The following is a 13,269-nucleotide window of genomic DNA, read 5'->3' as shown; positions in this document are numbered from 1 at the left end:
ATTAGTGATGAGCGACCATGCTCGCTACTGCTCGATGCTCGCCCGAGCATCTCACTGCTCAAGATGCTCGGCGCTCGCCGAGTACTTCTGGGGTTTCTCAGCGGGACCTCGGGTCCCCTCCCTGCATGTTTGGCGCTCTTTAGAGCACCAATGAACATGCAGGGATTGTCTGCCACACACTGTAATGCCGCAGCTTGGTGCTGCCATTCTCGTCACAGTCTACTCCGGAATCAGGCAGTGTAGGGAGAGGTGCTGCTGAGCTAGGGAGAGATTTGCTTGTTTCTTAGTTAGTGTAGGTATACAGCAACATATTCTACACATATCCATCTCAATTAACAGTCCTTCTGAGGACTAACCCAGCAGTATAGATATCAGTGCTAGGCAGGCAGTGTATGTGGCAGACTGCAGTGCATAGAGCAAGAGGATCCATTCCAGTTCTGTCTACTGGTGCCTTTACAGATATTTCTAGAAATAGCCCCAGGTATCAGGGGCCAGGAATAATTTTTTTTTTAGATATTAATCCTGATTATTTGCTAAAAAAGCAATCCAGAGAACACAGTTTTTCTGCTCCATTTGCTTGCTGGCACTGCAGAATACAGCCAGATCCTTTACATATCACAGTGCTAAAAATCCATCTATTTAAAACTATAGTTTGTCTGTCTCACGGATCACATATAATTGTGCTGAAAATTTCTGGCCTCCATTGAAATTTTGTTGCTGTGTGTTAGCGAAGTTATTGACACCAGCTTGGTGTTAAAAATAGTTACCTACAAGCAAGTTATTTAAAACTGTGGTTTGTCCATCACACGGATCACATATAAGTGCGCTGAAAATTCTGCCATTTCTGGCCTCCATTAAAATTTTATTGCAGTGTGTCAGCAAAGTTATTGACACGAGGTCGATGTTAAAAATAGTTACCTACAGGCCAGCTATATAAAACTGTGGTTTGTCCATCACACGGATCACATATAAGTGCGCTGAAAATTCTGCCATTTCTGGCCTCCATTGAAATTTTGGTACAGTGTGTCAGCAAAGTTGTTGACACGAGGTCGATGTTAAAAATCGTTACCTACAGGCCGGCTATATAAAACTGTGGTTTGTCCATCACACGGATCACATATAAGTGCGCTGAAAACTCTGCCATTTCTGGCCTCCATTGAAATTTTGTTGCAGTGTGTCAGCGAAGTTATTGACACGAGGTCGCTGTTAAAAATAGTTACCTACAGGCCAGCTATTTAAAACTGTGGTTTGTCCGTCACACGGATCAAATATAAGTGCGCTGAAAGTTCTGCCATTTCTGGCCTCCATTGAAATTTTTTTGCTATGGACATGAGGTCTCTATTAAAAATAGTTACCTACAGGCCAGCTATTTAAAACTGTGGTTTTCTGTCACACGAATCACATATAACTGTGCTCCAAATTCAGGCATTTCAGGCCTCCATTGAAATTTTGTTGCAGTGTGCCAGCGAAGTTATTGACACAAGGTCGCTGTTAATAATAGTTACCTACAGTCCAGCTATTTAAAACTATGGTTTTCCGTCACACTTATCACATATAAGTGTGCTGAAAATTCTGCCAATTCTGACCTCGATTGAAATTTTGTTGCAGTGCGTCAGTGAAGTTATTGACAAGACGTCGCTGTTAAAAATAGTTACCTACAGGCCAGCTATTTAAAACTGTGGTTTGTCCGTCACACGGATCACATATAAGTGTGCTCCAAATTCAGGCTTTTCAGGCCTCCATTGAAATTTTGTTGCAGTGTGTCGGCAAAGTTATGGACATGAGGTCTCTGATAAAAATAGTTACCTACAGGCCAGATATTTAAAACTGTGGTTTGTCCGTTACATGGATCACATATAAATGTGCTCCAAATTCAGGCATTTCTGTTCTCCATTTAAATTTTGTTGCAGTGTGTCAGTGAAGTTATTGACACGAGGTCGCTGTTAAAAATAGTAACCTACAGGCCAGCTATTTAAAACTGTGGTTTGTCCGTCACACGGATCACATATAAGTGCACTGAAAATTCTGCCATTTCTGGCCTCCATTGAAATTTTGTTGCAGTGTGTCGGCAAAGTTATAGACATGAGGTCTCTATTAAAAATAGTTACCTACAGGCCAGCTATTTAAAACTGTGGTTTTCTGTCACATGTATCACATATAAGTGTGCTCCAAATTCAGGCTTTTCAGGCCTCCATTGAAATTTTGTTGCAGTGTGCCAGTGAAGTTATTGACATGAGGTCGCTGTTAAAATAGTTACCTACAGTCCAGCTATTTAAAACTGTGATTTTCCGTCACACTTATCACATATAAGTTTGCTGAAAATTCTGCCAATTCTGGCCTCGATTGAAATTTTGTTGCAGTGTGTCAGTGAAGTCATTGACAAGACGCCGCTGTTAAAAATAGTTACCTACAGGCCAGCTATTTAAAACTGTGGTTTGTCCGTCACACGGATCACAAATAACTGTGCTCCAAATTCAGGCATTTCAGGCCTCCATTGAAATTTTTTTGCAGTGTGTCAGTAAAGTTATGGACATGAGGTCTCTGATAAAAATAGTTACCTACAGGCCAGCTATGTAAAACTGTGGTTTGTCCGTCACACGGATCACAAATAACTGTGCTCCAAATTCAGGCATTTCAGGCCTCCATTGAAATTTTTTTGCAGTGTGTCAGTAAAGTTATGGACATGAGGTCTCTGATAAAAATAGTTACCTACAGGCCAGATATTTAAAACTGTGGTTTGTCCGTTACACGGATCACATATAAATGTGCTCCAAATTCAGGCATTTCTGGACTCCATTTAAATTTTGTTGCAGTGTGTCAGTGAAGTTATTGACACGAGGTCGCTGTTAAAAATATTAACCTACAGGCCAGCTATTTAAAACTGTGGTTTGTCTGTCACATGGATCACATATAAATGTGCTCCAAACTCAGGCATTTCTGGCCTCCATTTCAATTTTATTGCAGTGTGTTAGTGAATTTATTGACATGAGGTCGCTGTTAAAAATAGTTACCTACAGCCCAGCTATTTAAAACTGTGGTTTGTCCGTCACACGGATCACATATAAGTGCGCTGAAAATGCTGCCATTTCTGGCCTCCATTGAAATTTTGTTGTAGTGTGTCAGCGAAGTTATTGACATAAGGTTGCTGTTAAAAGTAGTTACCTACAGGCCAGCTATTTAAAATTATGGTTTTTCGTCACACATATCACATATAAGTGTGCTCCAATTTCAGGCATTTCATGCCTCTATTAAAATTTTGTTGCAGTGTGTCAGTGAAGCTATTGACATGAGGTCGCTGTGAAAAATAGTAACCTACAGGCAAGCTATTTAAAACTGTGGTTTCCGTCACACAAATCATATAAGAGTGCTCCAAATTCAGGCATTTCAGGCCTCCATTTAAATTTTGTTGCAGTGTGTCAGTAAAGATATTGTCACGAGATCACTGATAAAAATAGATACCTAAAGGCCAGCTATTTAAAACTGTAGTTTACAGCCACACATATCACATATAAGTGTGCTGAAAATTCTGGCATTTCAGGCCTCCATTGAAATTTTGTTGCAGTGTGTCAGCGAAGTTATTGACACGAGGTCGCTGTTAAAAATAGTAACCTACAGGCCAGCTAATTAAAGCTGTGGTTTTTCTGTCACACGGAGCACATATAAATGCGCTGAAATTTCTGCCATTTCTGGCCTCCATTGAAATTTTGTTGCAGTGTGTTATTGAAGTAATTAACATCAGTTCGCTGTTAAAAATAGTTACCTACAGGCCAGCTATTTAAAACTGTGGTTTTCCATCACACGTATCACATATCGCTGCGGTACAAAACCAGACATTTGTACTGAACGTGGAAAATATTGTCCTCCATTTAAAATGGGCAAGGCGCGTGGTAAGGGACGGGGAAGTGGACGTGATGGTGATGATGGTGAATGCAGAGGACGAGGCCGAGGATGTGGGCTAGCTGAAATTGTGTCATAACAATCACCCACATCTTCTCGCTCGAACTTTCTGTCCCAATTAATATGAGACCGCAGAACACCACTATTGAACAGAGAGCAGTGTGAAAAGGTTAATGGTTGGATAGCAGATAATGCTTCCAGCCACTTAGCCACAACCACCACCACCCTTTCTTTCACACGGTCAAGTCTCAGTAGCCGTGAGTCTGGACCGCATATTCCTCACCCTGATCCTTCTTCCTCCCACCATGCGGAGTGCCCAGAGACAACTGATCAAACACTTGTACACTCCGAAGAGCTGTTCACTTTTCCATTTATAGATTCGGGCCTCTCGCCCGGTCCACTTGAAGCGGTGCAAGAGGAGATCGCATGTAGAGATGCCCAAATATTTGAGCAGCCACAGTCACACGAAGGCAACAGTGGGAAACTGTCACAAGAGTTGTATTATGATGAGACACAATTGCCAGAAAGTCAGGAGGAGGACCAGGGTGCTGAAGTAGAACACGAGGTGGTGGATGATATAGTAACTGACCCAACCTGGCAGGGGGACATACAGAGCGAGGACAGCAGCACACAGGGGGAGGGAGGCATAGCACCACAACAGGCAGGAACAAGCAGTGTGGTGGCCGCAGACAGAAGGCTGGCAACCGTTCCCCGTAACATCAACATGACGGAAGTTGCCAGTACAACGGTCTTCCCGAGTCTGATTGTTTTTAAAGACTCTACCGATAACCCTAAAAAGGCCATTTGCACCACTGGCCAGGCCAGCATCAGCAGGGGTAGAAAAACTACTAGCCTGACCACCACCAGCATGATCAGGCACATGGCAGCAAAGCATCCGACTAAGTGGGCTGAACTCCAAGGTCCAAGAAAAGTGTCTGCGGGTGGCACCACTGCTTCTTCCGCTGTTGTGCGTGCAAGCCAATCCTTTGTCCATGGCGTATGCGAAGATGCCTCCCCGCCATGCACGTGTCGTTGCACATTCTCAAGTAGCACCATCAGCAAGCATGTCCACGTCCTTGTCCCAGCGCAGCGTTCAATTGTCCCTACCCCAGTTCTTGGAATGAAAGCGCAAACACACAGCCAATGCCCCACTACTAAATTCCCACATTTCGCGACTGCTTGCGTTCGAAATGTTGCCTTTTAGGCTCGTGGAGACGGAAGCTTTCCACAACATGATGGCAGCGCCATCCATCAGTACTCGGTCCCCAGCCACCACTATTTGTTCCGTTGTGCCGTCCCCGCATTACATGGGCACGAGTCCCAAAACATTAGCCGTGTCCTCCTCAACAACGCAGTTCCTGGGAAAGTCCACCTAACCACGGACACGTGGACAAGTGCTTATGGGAAGGGACGGTATATCACACTGACAGCACACTGGGTTAACATTGTGGAAGCCGGGACCCAGTCGGACATTGGGATGGAACACGTACTCCCGACACCGAGGATTGCAGGCTCTGGGTAAATCAGGGTTGCCCCCATATTCTACAGATCCTGCACCTCCTCCCCCTCTTCAGTTTCAATCTCTGAAATCACCACATCAGTCGCAAGCTGGAAGCACTGCAGCACTGCCTCGGCCAAGCGGCAACAGGCTGTGCTGAAGCTAATATGCTTAGGTGACAAACCACACAACGCTGAAGAGTTGTGGACAACTCTGAAAGAGCAGGCAGATCTGTGGCTGACACTGCTGAACCTACAGCCAGGCATGGTCATGTGTAACAATGCCCGGAACCTGGTGGCGGTTCTGAGGCGAAGCAAGCTCACACACGTACTATGCCTGGCACATGTGCTTAACCTCGTGGTTCAGCAGTTTCTCAAAACCTACCCGAAGCTGTCAGATCTGCTTGTCAAAGTACGCAGCATGTGTGCCCATTTTAGAAAGTCGCCTACAGCTCACTGACTGGTGTGTGATGTCCCCACACATTGGAACTCTACATTGCAGTTGTTGAGAAGGATTTGTGAGCAGAAGAGGGCAGTTGTTGACTATCAGCAACACCATTGGTATTCAGTTCAGATTGCACACATAAGACCTCTGGAGTGGACATGGATGTCAGACATACAGTATGTACCATCCTCCAAAACTTTGAGGACACCACCAAGATGGTAAGCGGTGATGACGCCATAATTAGCATCACTATCCCGCTTCTCAGTCTTCTGAAACGCTCTCTGCTCACAATCAAAGCGGATGCATTGCAGACGCAGAATGATGAGATGGAGCAAGGAGCCATACAGGGTGAATACACACAGCCCAGCCTCATCTCATCCCAATGTGGATTGGGTGACAATGAGGAAGAGGAGGAGGAGGAGCAAGTTTCATGCGCTGTAGTCGGTACTACCCGCTCAACTGTCATACCGTCTGTTCAGCATGGATTGCCTGTAAGAAGTCTGGCTCGCATGGCTGAGTTTATGTTATGCTGCCTTTCCCGTGACCCTCGCATTCTCCAAATTTTGGGTGACAGTCATTACTAGTTGGTGACACTTCTAGACCCACGCTACAAGGAGAATTTCTATATCTTATTCCCGCGGCAGACAGGACTGATAAAATGGGGCAGTACCAGAAGGCCCTTGTTGCGGAAGTATTAAAAAAATTTCCATCTGTAAACGCTGGCGGCAGAGGTCACAGTTTGTTGGACAACCAAGGAGTACAGGCGAGAGAGACACAAATTCAATCCAGCAGAAGCAGAGGAACACTGTCAAAGTATGGGACAGTTTTCTCAGACCCTACTATCGCACAAGCCCTGATGCGCGGGTTAGTCTCACAAGGAGTGCAGTGTTTGGGAAGATTGTGATGGAGTACCTTGCCGACCGTACCAACATCCTCCGTGATTCCTCTCTGCCTTATAAATACTGGGTATCCAAGCTGGACACGTGAAATGAACAGGCTCTCTATGCCTTGGCGGTCCTGGCCTGCCCTGCCACTAGCGTTTTATCAGAGTGGGTTTTTAGTGCCGCCGATGGAATTATAACCGATAGGCGCATTTGCCTGTCAACTGAAAATTCTGACAGGCTGACTCTTATAAAAATGAACAAGTGCTGGATTGGGCCAGACTTCTCAACACCACCGAATGACAGCAGCGTAACCTATACTCAAAAACAGTGTCTTTTTTTGGGAGGTCTAATTCTATTCCCATACACCTCTGTCTTTACACACAGACATGGGTGTACGCTTCCTGATTTTGTCTATTTGCTCTTGTCCTCCTCCTTTTCCTCATCCTCCATCACCATATCATTTACCACCTTATCTACCATATCACCTCCTCTATGTGTCTTGCAAGGGGCAATGGAGTGCCTCCAAATTTTTGGCAGCTTTTGCATTCACTGCACAGGCAAACATTATGGGAGACCCTCTTTCTAATGATGGGAGCATTGTTTTTAGGAGGCTCTCCGACCTCTGTGTCCAAACTTTTGGCAGCATTTGCATTCACTGCATAGGCAAACACTATGGGAGATCCACTTCCTAATAATGGGAACATTATTTTTAGGAGGCTCTCCGATCTCTTCGTCTCTTGCAAGGGGCATTGCAGTTCCTCCAAATTTTTGGCAGCATTTGCATTCACTGCATAGGCAAAAACTATGGGAGATCCACTTCCTAATAATGGGAACATTATTTTTAGGAGGCTATCCGATCTCTACGTCTCTTGCAAGGGTCATTGGATTTCCTCCAAATTTTGGCAGCCGTTGCTTCACTGCATAGGCAAACATTATGGGAGACCCATTTCCTTATAATGGGAACATTGTTTTTAGGAGGCTCTCCAACCTCTACATCTCTTGCAAGGGGCATTGGAGTTCCTCCAAATTTTTGGCAGCCGTTGCTTCACTGCATATGCAAACACTATGAGAGGCCCACTTCCTAATAATGGGAACATTGGTTTTAGGAGGCTCTCTGACCTCTACCTCTCTTGCAAGGGGCATTTGAGTTCCTCCAAATTTTTGGCAGCCCTTGCAGTCACTACATACGCAATAACAGTATAGGAGACCCACTAGTTAATAATGGGAACAACAAAGCATAGCCGGCTGATGGCTTTCTAACAATAGCGAGGGCCGACTGCTGGCCCTTTAAGAATAGGCTTTGTGACTTTCAGAGTCCCTCCATCATAAATTAAACAGGATGTGTCGGATGATGTGTCACACACCACATGGCCAGATAAGGTTGTAAAATGTTAAAATGATATTTCCCGGTGAATGCATTTGTCTTGATTGAAAGCAATGCAAAACTACAAAAATGCCTCAAAAACGCTACATGTGAACATAGCCCATGGTGTGGAGGAGCATTTTTGTTATGGGTTATTTATTTTGCCTTATATATAAGTCATTACTCTGGAAAGGAAGTTCCTTAATATATTTCCCAGGAAAATCCATTTTGGTTTAGTTTTTGTATGATTTATTGTGAGTCCGTAAAATTGGCGTAATACCTCTGACATCATTGTTGACAGCAGTGACCTAGGAGTCAGAAATGCTTCCAGGGGTCTTCCCCATGCTGTTCCCATGTCATTTGAGCACTGTTCCCATCGATTTGGGAATTTTTTAAGGCCCTCTGCAGACCGCCGGGGAGAGCCGCCTGAAAAATGCTCGAGTTTCCCATTGACTTACAATAGGCTCGTTGCTCGGGTCGAGCATCAAAGCATTCCAATTTGCTCGACCCGAGCATCGAAACACCCAAGCATTTTAGTGCTTGCCCATCACTACACCCAATTACTATCCCCATAGTAAAAGTTTTTAAATAACGACACAGCCAGAATAAAGTTCTTTATTTTAAATAAAAGTCCACACCATTTTTTACACATTTATTTAAAAATAAAAAAACACAGTTATACTCACCTAATGCCCAATCCATTTGAAGCCATTGTCACTTGTAAAAAAAACAAAAATAAAAAAAACAGTATCCCTCTCCTGTCCGAAATCTGATGAAATATTCCAGAGTGTCCCAAGATGATCTCACTTGTTGAACAGTTACATCAGCAGTCACCAATGTGATTGCTCTACATGACAGCCGGCTACACACTGACCCAGGAAGTATGTAGCACTGAGCTACTGTGAGAGACGTCACAGGAGTTCATCAGCTCAAGAACTCCGGTGACCTCACTTACAGTACAGTCTCTGCGTGAGATCTTTCTCACACGGCGGTACAGTTACTGAGGTCACAGGAGCCCATCAGCTGATTCGTGTTGCACTTAGTCTTTCCCACACCTTGTATCGCTTTAGTGGCACTTCAAAATGCCAAAACTCTTGCTCAGGTGAGATCATGAAGATTCATGGGGTTCCCTCCAATGTGGTGTCAGATCGGGGGACCCAATTTGTTTCCAAGTTCTGGGAAGCTTTCTGTTCTCGACTAGGGGTGCAGCTGTCCTTTTCATCTGCCTTCCACCCTCAGTCGAATGGGCATCCCGAATGCATTTACCAGAATCTGGAGACTTATCTCAGGTGTTTTGCCTCTGAAAACCAGGAGGAGTAGGCATCTTAAATACTGCTGGCAGAATTTGCTAATTCTAATTTGCTAAAGCTAATTAATAATCATTGCCAAGAATCTACCGTCAGGTCACCATTCTTTGGTGCATACGGTTTCCATCCACAGTACTTTTAGTGAGGGAGGGACTTTGGGAGTTCCTGAGGAGGAACGTTTTGCTTCATCTCTGCCCTCTGTGTGGTTGGGGGAGCTCTAAGTAATTTGAAGATTGTGGGAGACAGGTACAAATGCATGGCTGACAGGAAATGCTCACCAGGTCCCAACTTGAGTGTGAATGACTTTGTGTGGATGTCTACCAGGAATATCAAGTTGAAGGTTCCTTCCTGGAAGCTGGGACCTAGATTTATTGGTCCCTATAAAGTAACCGCCATTATTAACCCAGCAGCATTTCATGCTGCTGTAGGAGCTGGGAAGGAGGGAAAAACATCTCCAGGACTTTTTCTTCTGACCCCTTCCCAGCTACAGAGAGAGTACGTGACCGGAAGTGAGAGCGCGCGTGGGGTGTGAGCACGTGGGCTATGGTGTGGCTGTGGTGAGCGGCGTGCGGCGAGGTCCTACTCGGCTCGCGGCCCTCCGGCGCGGGAGCCAGGCGGAGGTGACCGAGTGGACCGGGTGGACCGGTAGGAGGCGACCGGAGGGACGAGCGCAAGAGAGCGCTGTGATAGCGTGCAGCGCCGGCTGGCGGAGGGCGCCAGGTGGTGGTGACCAGGAGGTGACCAGGAGGACCGGTAAGAGGCGACCGGAGGGGCGAGCGCGCTGTGATAGCGTGCAGCGTCCCTAGAGGAGGTGAGTGAGGGGCAGGAGGCCGCGATAAGCGGCCCTACTGAACCCGAGTGTGTACTGTACTGTACTGTATTGTATTTGTATTTGTATTGTAATTGTATTATATTTAAGTGCTTCCCCCCCCGGCCTTATTTAAATTAATCCCCTGTCCATACTTGATCGATCTCCCCCCTATCCATATTTAATACAACTCCCCCGGCCATCTTTAGTGATCCCCCAGTCCATATTTAATTGATCACCCCCCGTCCATATTTAAATTGATCCCCTGATCACCCCCCGTCCATATTTAACTGATCCCCCTGACCACATTTAAATTGACCCCCCCGTCCTCATTTAATTGATCCCCCAACCACCCCCGTCCATATTAAATTGATCCCCCCGACCACATTTAACTGATCGACCCCCCCAGCCCATAATCAATTTATCCCCCTTGTCCATATTTAATAGATTCCCCCTGTCCACTTTTACTGATCCCCAGTCCTTATTTATTTGCCTTATCCCCATCCATATTTAATTAACCCCCTGTCCATAATTAATTGATTGATTCCCCAGTCCACAATTAATTATTTCCCCAGTCCCTATTTATTGATCCCCAGTCCATAGTTAATTGACACACCGTCCATACTTAATTAATCCACCTGACCTACTTAGCTGATTCCCCCGTCCATACTTGATACTTAATTGATCCCCCGTCCATACTTAACTGATCCCGCGCCGATATCTAATTGATCCCCGTCCATACACCTATATATAAATAATTGTGTTTTGGACTTGTATATATATACTGACTGTATCCCCATATTTAGAATGACGTCCATGTTGGCCGGAGCCGTGCAGTGTACATCTTGCGCAATGTATGCATTCCGTGAGCAACCGCTCGAGGATCCATACTGCTGCGAGAGATGTGAGCATATCGTGCACTTGGAAGTCCAAATTCTGGATCTAAGTGCTCAGATAGCGATACTGAGGAGCATCGACAACATAGAACTAAGTTTGCTGCTCACCGAGCAGACACTCAATGGGTCAATACTGGGGGTGGAGCATAGAGGGGAAGTGCAGGCTGAACAGGCAGGGAGCTGGATAACAGTTAGGAGGGATAGAGGGAAGACGTATAGGAAGGCTGGTTCAGAACCGGCATTATTGGAGCACGACAGATCCTCTGACCGCCGGGGGAGTGTATGCTCCAGTAATGAGGGGGAGGGGGGAAGTGTAGGGCGGGCAAGACAGGTCCTGGTAGTGGGTGACTCTATTATTAGGGGGACAGATAGGGCAATCTGTCACAAAGATCGGGATCGTCGAACGGTGTGCTGCCTCCCTGGCGCTCGAGTCCGGCACATCGCGGATCGGGTTGACAGGTTACTGGGTGGGGCTGGCGAAGACCCAGCGGTCATGGTCCACATCGGCACCAATAACAAAGTGAGTGGTAGATGGAGGGTCCTTAAAAATGATTTCAGGGACCTAGGTAGGAAGCTTAGGGCAAGGACCTCCAAGGTAGTTTTCTCAGAAATACTACCAATCCCGCGAGCCACACAGGAGCGCCAACGGGAAGTTAGGGAGGTGAATAAGTGGCTAAAGAGTTGGTGCAAGGTAGAAGGGTTTGGGTTCATGGAGAACTGGGCCGACTTCTCGGTCGGCTACAGGCTCTACCGTAGGGACGTGCTGCACCTCAATGGGGAGGGTGCAGCGGTGCTGGGGAAGAAGATGGCTAATAGGTTGGAGAAGTTTTAAACTAGAGATGGGGGGGAACCAAGGAGATAGGTGGGATGTGAGGCAAGCAAGGGGGAAGGGGAGAAGTGAATATAATGAGGGTGGAGAGGGGGGTGGGGATAGTACAGTTAGATCGTTAGAGAAGAATAGGATGCTAAATAACCCCAAAGTTTTATCTTGCATGCTGACCAACGCAAGAAGCCTGACCAATAAGACGGATGAGCTGCGGGCGCTTATATCGGAGGAGAGGTATGACATCGTAGGTATAGCAGAGACTTGGCTAGACGATAGCTACGACTGGGCGGTAAATTTATTAGATTATAGTTTATTTAGAAGGGACCGGAAACAGGGGAAAGGCGGAGGAGTATGCTTATATGTAAAGTCATGTCTAAAGCACAGACTAAGGAAAGATATAGGAGAGGGAGAAGAGGGGGTCGAGTCCATGTGAGTAGAGATAGAGGAGGCAAAAAATAATAATAAAATATTACTGGGGGTCTGCTATAAGCCACCAAATATAACAGAGGAGAATGAGAATCTGCTATTAGGACAAATAGACAAAGTAGCAAAACATAATTAAGTGATTGTAATGGGGGATTTCAACTACCCGGATATTGACTGGGAAACAGAAACCTGTAGATCTCAGAAAGGAAAAAGGTTCTTGACAAATATTAAGGATAATTATCTCTCCCAACTAGTGCAGGAACCAACGAGAGGGAAGGCCGTGTTGGACTTAATATTGACTAATAGGCCTGATTGAATAACTGAGGTACAGATAGGGGGGCACCTAGGTTATAGCGATCATAATATTATCAACTTCAAAATGACCTTCAGTAGGGTTATCAATAAGGGAACAACAAAAACATTAAACTTTAGGAGGGCGAAGTTTGATCAGCTGATAGAAAACCTTCAACTTATTGACTGGGACAAAGTTCTTAATCAAAGGAATACAAATAGTAAATGGGAAACCTTCAAAAGAATTCTGAATACTCAGTGCGAGAGATATATACCGTATGGGAATAAAAGGGCCAGAAATAAGAGGAAACCAATATGGTTGAACAAGAACGTAAAAGGGGCGTTAAATAGCAAAAAAGAGGCATTCAAGAGATTACAACAGGAAAACGGTAAGGAGGCACTAATGTGTTACAAGGAAAAAACGAGAACCTGTAAAAAACAAATAAAAATAGCGAAGGAGGAAACAGAGAGACGTATTGCTAGGAAAAGTAGATCAAATCCCAAACTGTTCTTTAAGTATATAAATAGTAAAAGGATTAAATCGGATAATATTGGACCGATAAAAAGTGATGAAGGCAAAATCATAGAGAAAGATGAGGATAAAGCTAATCTATTAAATAATTTTTTTT

This window comes from Phyllobates terribilis, unplaced genomic scaffold (genome assembly GCF_046119375.1).
Source record: "Phyllobates terribilis strain yellow unplaced genomic scaffold, ASM4611937v1 Scaffold_9__5_contigs__length_417890890, whole genome shotgun sequence".
NCBI lineage: Eukaryota > Metazoa > Chordata > Amphibia > Anura > Dendrobatidae > Phyllobates > Phyllobates terribilis.
This window is presented reverse-complemented; position numbering follows the sequence as displayed.